The following is an 11,708-nucleotide window of genomic DNA, read 5'->3' as shown; positions in this document are numbered from 1 at the left end:
AGAACCTGTATTGGCAGACACCCTGGAGACGCTGGGGTGCTTGCTGTTACAGTTGTGCTCTAATTTGTTTCTGAATAAATAGAGTTCACTATACTGTGTAATCAGAACCTTGAAAGCTGTTCACAGCTGCGGTCCTCCAGAAAGCTGCTCCTGCTTGGCTTTACAACTGTCGAGATCTTTGTTCTTGTTAAGTCGTTTCAGTCATGTCTAACTCTTTGTGATCAAATTAGGAACTTTCTTGGCAAAGCTATCGAAGTGGTTTGCCATTTCCTACTCCTGGTTATTTTATATTTTCCCAATCTTTAGCCCCTTTGTTTTTTTTTTTAATGTTTGACATTTTTCTTTAAAATTTTGAGTTCCAAATTTTATTATTCCCTCTTTCCCCTCCTCTTCCTTGAGATGGTAAGCAATCAGATATAGGTTATACATATGCACATGTGTAGACCATTTCCATATTAGTCATTTTGTATAAGAACACTCAAAAGAAAAAGAATGAAAGGGAGTGAAATATAGCCATTTCTGTCTGAATTCAATCAATATCAGTTCTTTCTCTGGAGGTGGGTAGTATGTTTCATCATTAGTCTCATTAGAGAGAACCTAGCAGTCTCCATCATGTTCCTGTCCCCTTGGTTGCTACATGAGGCAGTTCAGAGAGAGTTTACCTTTTGTCTCAGTTGAGTTACTTTGCTCCCAAAGGGAGAGCTCCTTCACTCTGTATTGTCTGCTATATATTTTCCTATGTATACCTTCTCTGATTTCTGTTTTAGTATCAACTTAAATTAGTTTCTTTGCTAATTGTTCATACATTCATTGTGAAACTAGTATTTTATGGAAAAGGAGTTGCAACTTGCATATAAAACTTGGGTCCTCCTCCATTGATAAATAGCAATCAGAAGTTTCATTTGAAAGTGAAAACTATATCCCCTAGACTAGCAATATTTAAGGGAGTAGATAGACTTAATTCTAGTCCAGTACCCCCTCTCTTTGAGGAGAACAGATCGGCCAAGCTTTTGCTCTAACTCTCTGCTTCCCCTCCTGGCATGAATGCAAGTCTCCCTTGGAGAAGGGATTAGAAATGTTCCTTCATGCAGCGGCCAGGTGGCACAGTGAGTAAGAGCGCTGGCCCCGGCGTTGGGAGACCTGGGATCAAATCCAGGCTCAGCTACTCAGCACCACACCCAGAAATAACTGGCCGTGTAACCTTGAGCAAGTTACTTAACCCCAAATGTTTATGTAATCATAGACTAAATATTGGTAAGAACGCTTATGAATGTAATGAACATGGGAACGCTTTCCTTGGGTTGACAGAATTTACCCACCATCAGAGAATTCGTCCTAGAGATAAACCTTTTGCAAGGAGACAAGATCTAGAATATCAAGGGGAATCATTCCAAGAGATAGAGATGAAGGAGCCACCAATTCTTTAGGATTAAGTTATTTAGTTTCTAATTACATTTTAATTGTTGCTTCAAAGATCTTTAATTGAATGTAATTTTGATTGCATTATTATCAGGGAAAGATTCATTTAAATTTCTACTTTTTTTGCATTTGTCTGTGAGGGTTTTATGCCCTAATAGATGGTCAGTTTTTGTAAATATGTCATGCATGGATGAAATATAATTATGTTCCTTTCTATTCCTGTTCAATATTCTCCAGAAGTCTATCATATCGAACTTTTCTAAGATTCCATTTGGTCCTTCGTTTCTTGCTCTTGTTATATTTGTCTAGGTCTGAGAGTAGAAAATTGAGGTTCCCCCACTATTATAGTTTTGCTGTGTATTTCTCCCTGTAACTCATTTAACTTTTCCTTCAAAAATTTAAGTGCTATGTCATTTGGTGCATATATGTTAAGTGTTGACATTAATTCATTTTCTATGATACCTTTAAGTGGAAATATAGTTTCCTTATTAATCTCTTAATTAGGTCTATTTCTGTTGTTGTTCTGTCTGAGAACATGATTGCTACCTCTGCCTTTTTTTTACTTCACCTTAAGCACATTTAGGGTTAAGAATCTGCTCCATACCCTTCAATCATTTTTGAGATTACTGCTTTTCTCACCCTTTTATTGACTATGAGAGCTATTCCATTTCTTCTAAGAGATTCTTGCCCATTGTGTATGTACATGTACATGTGTATGTATATGTGTATGTGTATGTGTACTGTACGTGTACACGTATATGTATAGGTGTACACATAAATGTACATATGCATGTGTGTGTATGTGTATGCAGATGTGGTGATCATCTGAATTAAGCTCACCCCTTCCCATCCACTTAAGTTCCCTGACACCCAAGATGCTGATGTTTAATCTTTGACCACATCCTTCTTACCTTGGTTCAGAGATCACACATTCCAGGTCTTGTGCAATGCTGACCTTTACAGCATCAGACTTTCCTTTCATCACCAGACACAGCCACAGCTGAGCTTCCTTTCAGCTTTGGCCCAGCCACCTCATTAGTACTGGAGCTACTTGTAGATGTCCTCAGCTCTTCCCCAGTAGCGTATTGGGCACCTTCCTACCTAGGAGGTTCTTCTTCTGATGTCATCTCTTTATCATTGTTGGATTGTCTGTGTTTTTCTTGGCAAAGATACTGGAGTGCTTTGCCATTTCCTTCTCTGGTGGATCACCTTTTGTCAGGACTCTCTATTTGTCTTAGATAAGCTTGTGTGGCATAGCTCATAGTTTCATTGAGCTATGTGAGCCCCTCTACCTCAACAAAGCAGTGATCCAGTGGGGTTCAATATGTAAACTGAGAATTACCAGAAGAGCAAGCTGGCTTTTTTTTAAGCAATTGGGGTTAAGTAACTTGCTCAAGGTTACACAGCCAGTTATTTTGTGTGGGTGCCAAGTATCTGAGGCCGGAACAGATCCCAGGTCTCCCAACACTGGGGCTGGCACTCTAACTCACTGTGCCACCTGGCCGCCCCTAAGCAATTGGGGTTAAGTAACTTGCTCAAGGTTACATGGCCAAGTGTTTCTGGGTGGGTGCTAAGTGTCTGAGCCTGGATTCGATCCCAGGTCATCCCGACTCTGGGGCCAGTGCTCTTACTTGCTGTGCTACCTGGCCGCCCCGAGCAAGCTGGTTTTTAAAGAGGCAGAGGAACTAGAGAGCAAATCCCCAACATTCACTGAATTATGGAAAAAGGAAGAGAGTTCCAGGAAAAAAAAACATCTACTTCTGCTTCATTGACTCCACTAAAGCCTTTGACTGTGTGGATCCCCCCAAAATGTGGCAACTCCTCAGAGAGATGGGAAGACCATCTTATCACTTATTTCCTGAGGAACCTGTACGAAGGCCAAGAGGCAAGAGGTGGAAATGAAAGCAGAACAACTGGTTGGTTAAAGACTGGAAAAGGAGTGCAACAAGGCTGTATATTGTCACCTTGTTTGTTTAACTTATATGTAGAATACATCCTAAGAAATGCCAGGCTGGAGGAATCCAAAACTGGCCAATCTCAGACATGCAGATCATACCTCTCTGATGGCAGAAAGTGAAGAGGAGTTAAGAAGCCCCTTTTCTTCTTTTTGTTTCACAAGCATTTCTTATTTCTTTTTTATTTGTTTGTTTTTTGCTTTGTGGAGGGCAAGGTTAAGTGACTTGCCCAAGGTCACACAGCTAGTTTTTGTGTTAAGTGACTGAGGCCGGATCTGAACCCAGGTCCTCCTGACTCCAGGACCGGTGCTCTATTCCCTGCGCCACCTAGCCACCCCATCACAAGCATTTCTTAAATGTCATTTATGTGTCAGACAACGTGCTAAAAGTGATAGGGACACAAAGACAGAAATGAATAATTCTTTACCCTCAGGAAGCTTACATTCTATTGGGTGGAAACCGCATGGACAATGTGCAAGGTTTTTTTTTTTTGCCCAAGTCTGTGTTTGTGTGTGTGTGTGTGTGTCTGTGTGTGTGTGTGTCTGTGTGTGTGTGTGTGTGTGTTTTAATTGGAGGAAGGATAGGAGAAAGAGAAAGTAAATGCTTGTTAATTAAAAGAAAACAAAAGGTTAAGAAATAGTGAAAAAATAATTGGCATCCAGAAAATTAAATAAAAATAGACATAAAATGATTTCCAAAGGAAAAACACAACTGGGAACTGGGGGGTGGCAATCAGGAAAAATTCCTGTAGGTCGCAGCCCTTGAACGGATCTTTGAAAGAAATTAGGGATTCTAAGAGGCAGGGGTAAGGAGACTTCCAAGCATAGCAGACAAATTGTTCCCAGGGGTCCACACAGGAGTTATATATGGGAAGCAGGAAGCATACCCGTTTGGCTGGAACATAGAGTTTGAGAAGGAGAGTATTATGTAATGATCTGAAAGGGTAGACTGGAACCAGATGGTAAAGAACTTTGAAAATTAAACAAGAATTAGTAGTTTTTCTGAAGGGCAAGAGAAAGTCACTGGAGTTTCTTGAGTACTGAAGCGAAGAAGCCTCTTGATGAGGGGGAAAGAGGAGAGTGTAAAAGATGGCTGAAAGCTTTACATAAAGACATATCTTGGCAACTGGTCCCATCACTTCCTAGCAAATAGGGAGAGAAGAAATGGAAGCAGTGTCAGATTTTCTACTCTTGGGCTCAAAGATTACTGCAGGCAGTGGCTGCAGTCATGCAGTGAAGACACTTGCTCCTTGGAAAGGAAGCTATGTCAAATCTGGACAACATACTGAAAAGCAGAGAGCTCATCTTGCTGACAAAGGTCCCTATCACCAAAGCTATGTAGTAACATATGGCTGTGAGAGTTGGACTATACGGAAAGCTAAGGTAGATAGATTTCTAGTTGTGGCTCTGGAGAAGACTTTGGAGAGTCCCTTGGAGAGCAAAAAGGTCAAATCAGTCAGCACTTAAAGAAATTAATTCAGACTATTCACTGGCAGGTCAAATACTAAAGATGAAGCTTAAATACTTTGGCCACATAATGAAAAGACAAGATTCGCTGGAAAAGACCCTGATGATGGGGAAGACTGAGAGCAAAAGGAGAAGGCTATGGCAGAGGAGAAGATGGAGAGAGTGGGGAAGAGAAGGCGCGCTGTGATCCGCGGCGGTATGAAGAGTATGGAACATGACTGAGCGAAGGAACAGCGGCAGCAACCACCAACCCCTCATCCTGACTCTGCGTGTGTCTTTTTGTTTCAAGTGTGTTTCTTGTAAACAACACGTTAGATTCTGTCTCTAATTCATTCTCCCGTCGTCTTCTCGACCGTTGTTCATCCCATTCACATTCAGAGTTAAAATTGATAATTGTTTACTTCCCACCATCCTATTTATCTTTTTATCAGAAATCGTTGGTATTTCTCTATTTCATTTAACTTCTTCCCCGTGGCATCGGTTGTGAGTGAATTTGAAGTCAGTTTGGCTCTCAGAGATTATACTCAGTTTTGCTAGATAGGTTATTTTTGGTTGTAATCCTAACTCCTTTGCCTTCCAAAATATCATATTCCAAGTTCCTTCATTGTGGTGGCTCCTTGTTATCCGAATTCTTTCTTTCTGACTGCTTTTAGTCATTTTCCTTTGAACTGGGAATTCTAGATTTTGGCTATAATTCCTGGGAGTTTTCATTTTCAAGTATCAAGAAATGACCAGTGAATTCTTCCAAGTTCTACTTTGCCCTCTGGTTCTAACAGATAGGGGCAGGTTTTATTTATGATTCCTTGAAATATGATGTCTAGACTCTTTTTAGGTCATGATCTTCAGGTACTCTATTTATTCTTAAATTATCTCTCCTCACTTTATTTTCTAGGTCAGTTGTTTTTATTACATTCTTCTTCTTCTCTTTTTAACTTTGTTTTCTTATTTTTTGTTGGCTCCTGGATTCATGAGCTTCTTTTTGTCAGTTCTAATTTTTATTTTTGCTTTTTTGGAGGGGGGAATGCTGGGCATTTGGGGTTAAGTGACTGGCCCAAGGTCACATGGCTAGTAAGTGTTAAGTGTCTGAGGCCAGATTTGAACTCAGGTCCTCCTGACTCCAGGGCTGGTGCTCTATTCACCACACTACCTAGATGCCCCATCAGTTCTAATTTTCTTCTTCTTCTTTTTTTTTGAGGCAATGAGGGTTAAATGACTTGCCCAGGGTCACACAGCTAATGAGTATCTGAGGCCATATTTGAACTCAAGTCCTATTGACTTCAGGTCCAGGGCTCTATCCACAGGGACACCTAGTTGCCCCATCAATTCTAATTTTCAAAAAGTTATTTTCTCAGGTGAAGTTCTGTATTTCTTGTTCCAAGCTGTTAATTCTCTTTTCATCTCATTTTTCCATAACTCTTCTTTTCTTTTTGTCTGCCACTTTCATTTGTTTTTTAACATAGTTTTTTAGCTCTTTTTTATGTTCTTGCTTCATCTCTTCAAGGAGGTAGGAATTCTAGTTGAATTGTGCCAAAGTTCTGCTCCTTCTGGATGCTTTGCTTGTAGATGTTTTGGGGGCAGTCTCTTCTGTTTCTGGGTCTTCAGCTTCCCTGTCACCATACTAGCTGTGAACACAGGATTCTCTTTGCCCCTTCTTCCAGCCCACTCCTTCCATCTGGATTTCATGTTAGTACTGGACTCTGCACACTTCCAGGGGAAATATTTGGCCTGACCGTCTGCTCTGTTCCATCTTGTTCTTGTTTCACAGTTCTGGCTGGGGACCAGGATGCTTTCAGTGGCCTCTACATGCTGTGATCCAGGACAGTCTGCACTCTGCCCTCCTGGTCTGAGCTTTGCAAGTTCCTGACTCAGGCTTGGATCTATCTGCTTGTCTTTGGTTGGGAGTTTCAGCAGACTGATCATGGATTCAATCACCATTAGCTATCTGTGAGGTTCTGCACATTCAGAGGAACTGAACTGCCAGCTCCTCTTTTGTCTAGGACCCATTCCCTGGTTATTCCTCTGTATTCCTAGTGCTTAGGACAGTGCCTGGCACATAGTAGGTGCTTAATAGATTTTTATTGACTGACTGCAGGTTTCCACCCTAGACTGGAGCCTCAAACTAAGTGCACACTGTTCCTGGGGTCAGAACCCCATAGCTACTATCTGTCTCCTTGCTCAGTACAAAGCTAGGACCCACTAGCAGCTGTTTCTCTCCATCACCCCTATGCACACATTCCCCTAAGCCCTCTATCACCCGGCTAGTTAGTACATGACAGAGCTCCCAGGCTGTGTCTGTTCTTGTACCTTGTGCTTGTTCAGGGGACCTCTTCCTGCTCTATGCTTCAGGTGCTTCATTTCCTGGTGCCCGATCTCAGCTTCCTTTCAGTCCCTGGGTATGGTAAGGCTCTATATGTGGTGTGTCCTTGACCAGATCCCATTTACAGTGTCCTCAGCTTCCCTGACCTAGAAAAATTGCTCTTGGATTTCCTCATCAGAATTTAATCCATTACATTTCTGAGGTCTTTGTGGAAGAAGTTGAGGGTGGGGAGCTAAGACATACTTCTTGTTACTCCAGCATCTTGACTCTACCTCTCAGCATTCCTTTATATAACCAACAAAACCCAGCAGGGATAACTAGAAAGTGAAATTCAATTCAAAATGACTCTAGAAATATCATTCAAGAGTCAATCATGGTCTATATGAATCTAACACTTTTGCAGAAATAAAGACACATCTAAGTAAGTGGGGAAACATTAATTGCTTATGGGTAGATCAATCAAACCAATGTAATAAAAATGACAATGCCACACAAATTAACTCACTTATTCAGAACTATACCAATCAAACTCCCAAAAGGATATTTCAAAGAGAAAAAATAATAATAAAATTCATATAGAGAAAAAAAGATTAAGATTCTCAAGAGTACTCATGAAAAAAGACAAAAGGATTTGGACTACAAAACATTCATCATTAGTTAAGAGAGGGGTCAATCAGTAAAACAGGTTAGATCCACAACATATAGCAGCAAACAAACACAATAGCCTAGGACTTGATGGACCCCAAAACCCTGTTACCAAGGAAGGGAGTCACTATCTGAGATTGCCAGGAAAACTGGACAATAGCTTGGCAGAAATTAGATTGAGAGTCCAGGGGTGGGGAACCTGCAGCCTCCAGGCCACATGTGGCCTTCTAGGTCCTTGGGTGTGTCCTTTTGACTGATTCCAGTTGTGAGAAACACACTTGTGGGAATCACAGGACTTCCTGGGCAAAGTCAGGGAGTTAGCCCAATGGAGCTTCTTCTGTTCACTGCTTCCCAGATCATGTGCCCTCAGGAAGATCCCTATGACAGAAGTGGGTGTGGGGCTCACTAGGAACACCCACAGTAATACAGAAGCAGGAGTGAGCTTATACAACTCTGCCGTTCCTGCCTGACATGGGCTTGCTTACATTCTTCATTACCCTACATTCCCTCCTTATGCAGATTACATAGGTGTGATGGTGAGCAGTGGCCAGGGCATGACCTCTCAGGTTTGAACAGGTTGTCCCAACCCAACTTTTCTAGTCCTCCTGGCCATTGTCTAGGTAAAATAAGATAAGTGACTTTCCCCCGACAGCTTGGGAGAGTTCTCTCCCAATAACATCTGTGGGAACAAAACAAGATACCATAATATCCCCTCTTACACAAGTTTTATGGAACAAGCCCTTTTATGAAAGGGATTTGTTCTGTGAAATTTGGATTCAGTCAAGGGGTTGCACTTGAGGACCTAGAGGGCTGCAGGTTCCCCAGCCCTGGCTTAGACCAGCACTTCACACCACATACTAAGATAAGCTCCAAATACTTAAACTAGATTTTAAAAATCATAAACAGTTTAGAGAAGGAGGAAATTACCTTTCAGATTTTGTGGGGAGTTCAGGCCTAAACAAGTGACAGAGATGATTGAAGAAGATAAAATGGGCAATTTTTGAGGGCAGATTTGAACTCGGGTCCTCCTGGCTCCAGAGCCAGTGCTCTATTCACTGCGCCACCTAGCCGCCCCTAATGACTGATATTTATGCTGGCATGAGTTTCAAGGGGAAGACAAGAAAAACACCTGAAGGATGTTAAGTGACATCTCTGTTTTCTGAGAGTCCTGGTAAAGCTTTGGTGCTTACCGCAACACCGTGAGAGTAAACGCACAAGTCCCCGAAGCTGTCCCTGAACCACTCATTCTTTCAGGGTGCTATGGGCAAAACTGGCCAAAGACAGGAATCTAATGCTTTGTGAGGTTCAAGTCAGCTCCCTTCTATTTGGGTCAGGTTTGTTACTTGATCTAGGATTAAAACCTGCCTGTCCTGAAATGCCTGCGAACTTGAGTGACCTGAGGGTGGTCCCCAAGCTCAAAAGGCTTCTAGGAACAGAAGCTGGGGCTGTGCTCTCTGTGCCATTGGGATATGGTGGCCCATGGGACAGACACTGCTCTCCGTATGTGATGGGGCATGAATTGGCATGTCTGCACATGCCATCCTAGGCCTTCTGTTATAATCACAGTAATGTCAGCTTCCTGAAAGTAAATTCATTTGTGTGACCATCGAAGCCTCTACCTGCACAGTGCTGGTTGCCTGTTTTCTTATATAGGATTAGATCTGTCGACCCCAAAGTTTGGTGAAAGGGGCAAACAGGTGAGGTGATATACATTTATATCATTTATTCCCTTAAAGCTGGCAGCTATGTGCTGCACAGAGCCAGAACCAAAGTTCTGACTGCCTGATACTAAAATGACAAAGTTCTTTTATATGTTTCAGGACAAGCCCAGGATGTCTGTGTCCCTCAGACTCATGGTCTCCATAGTTTCTGATAAGGAAATTTCTTATTTGAATAAGTCATAAACACAAACTGACAAGACAATTGACAAAGAAGTATCAGCTAGAAATGACTATCCCAGGATACCTGAGCTTTCCCTTATATGGAGGAGGCCCCCAAGGTAAGTGAAATCCCACTATTCTGACTGCAGGCATCCTGTCACAAACAGGGAGAACACCCCTTGTTGTCCTTGTCTGGTCTTTCAAGTTACTGACACAGGAAGGGGCATTTTTAGAGCAGAATGAAGCAGTCTTATTGATTTGTCCAGGCTTTGGCTCTTATTGAGGTCCAAAAATGAGAGTAAATCATTATCAGATCCTTAATGGCATCTGGTCGCCTAAAGGGAATTACAATTAATTGGAGTGGAAAATTTTTAAGAAAACAACAAGAACAGATAATAACATGTCAAATGTAAATGATACTAATTCAGAAATTCAGCTAACCTGCATAAGTTTAGAAATCTAGTCATTCTCCCACTACCCACCAAATGCCATTGTTTCCCTACTTGTGCTGACATTGCTGTTGTGGATCATCTGCAATGTAGCCCCTCTGCTTCCTCCATACTAGAACCACTCGTGCACTGCTCAGGGAACCTTGGAGAAGATACTTCAGAAAGAAGGTATGTCCTGGGCTGTCTCCAGTCATCCTGATCCATATCTGGCCACTGGACCTAGATGGCTCTGGAGGAGAAAGCGAGGCTGGTGACTGCACAGCGCTCCCTCACTTAAATCCAATTCACTTGCATGTCATGACATCACCTCCCTGATGTCATGGTCCTCTTTGAGAATGAAGGACAAACAGCAGAAGCAAGAAGCAAGTCACAAAGGACGGTGTATACTGTTGGATAGGGAGTGTGGGAACATAACCTCGGGCATTATAGTTAATGTAAACAGCAAAAAGCAAACTTGTGTGAGACCTGGGCCTTCCCTGGCATTATTCCTTCTTTGTTCTGCTTCCATATATATGGCCTTACCTGGGGCTGGTGTGGAAATCTACACTGTCCTCCTGCAGCCAAGGACTTCTAATGAATAAGGTCCCTCCCTTTCCCCAATAAAAGCTATTTACTTCCATGCTGGTGTGGACTCTCTTTCTTCAGTATCTCAGTATTCTCTCATAGGGTCTGCCACCCTACAACTGGCATAATCAGGGAAGAACAGATCTTCCACCTTACAAACAGCCAATATACTTGTAATAAACTGGTCTAATGTCAACCACACCTCCCTTTATCCTCGCCTCTCCTCTTACTGGCCTACCCACAACCTCATTGAACCCTGGAATTTCCCAGTCCCTGACAGGGGAATGGGATTCTTTCTCTATCAGTAAAGAATTCTTGAGTACACACTCCTTCTAATTGTCTGCTTACTTATTTTTTATATTATTTTTAGTTTTTTTTATTTTAAAATATGTTTTATATACGCACAAATGTACTAAGTACATACATTATAAAATTTACAGAAAAAACAGAAATTGAGAAAGGATGATACAAAGATGAAATAATATTTGGTCTTAATGTCTATAAGGAGCCACTAGATTTTATTGAGTAGGTTTTAGAAAAATCACTTTAGAGGTTAAATGGAGGATAGACTGGAGTGGGGAGAGACTGAGGCAGGCAGACCTCCCCAGCAGCTATTACAATAGTCCAGAAATGAGGTGGTAAAGGCCTACAGCAGTGTGGGGGCCATGTCGGAGGAAAGAAGAGGGTGTATTGCAGAGATGATGCTGCAAAGGTAAAATGACCCAGAGATGATGCAGGTGTGAAATAAACCATAGATGTAGCAGAGGTGAAATGGCCCAGAGATGCCACAGATGTAAAATAGACCAGAGATGCTGCAGAGGTGGGACCAGAGATGTAGCAGAAGTGAAATGGATCAGAGATTCATCTGAGGTGAAATGGACCAGGGATGGTGCAGAGGTGAAATGGACCAGAAATGTAGCAGAGGTGAAATGGATCAGAGATTCAGCTGAGGTGAAATGGACCAGGGATTCAGCTGAGGTGAAATGGACCAGGGATGCTGCAGAGGTGAAATG

At 42.0% G+C, this 11,708-nt stretch overlaps 1 pseudogene; it reads left to right on the top strand.

Annotated features, from left to right (window-relative positions):
- Positions 1 to 11,708, top strand: part of LOC138167675 (zinc finger protein 850-like) — a 762,790-nt pseudogene that overhangs the window by 45,969 nt on the left and 705,113 nt on the right.

This window comes from Petaurus breviceps, unplaced genomic scaffold (genome assembly GCF_028583685.1).
Source record: "Petaurus breviceps papuanus isolate PSGF00001 unplaced genomic scaffold, PetGlider_PUasm1.0 287, whole genome shotgun sequence".
NCBI classification, from domain to species: Eukaryota; Metazoa; Chordata; class Mammalia; order Diprotodontia; family Petauridae; genus Petaurus; species Petaurus breviceps.
This window is presented reverse-complemented; position numbering and strand designations above follow the sequence as displayed.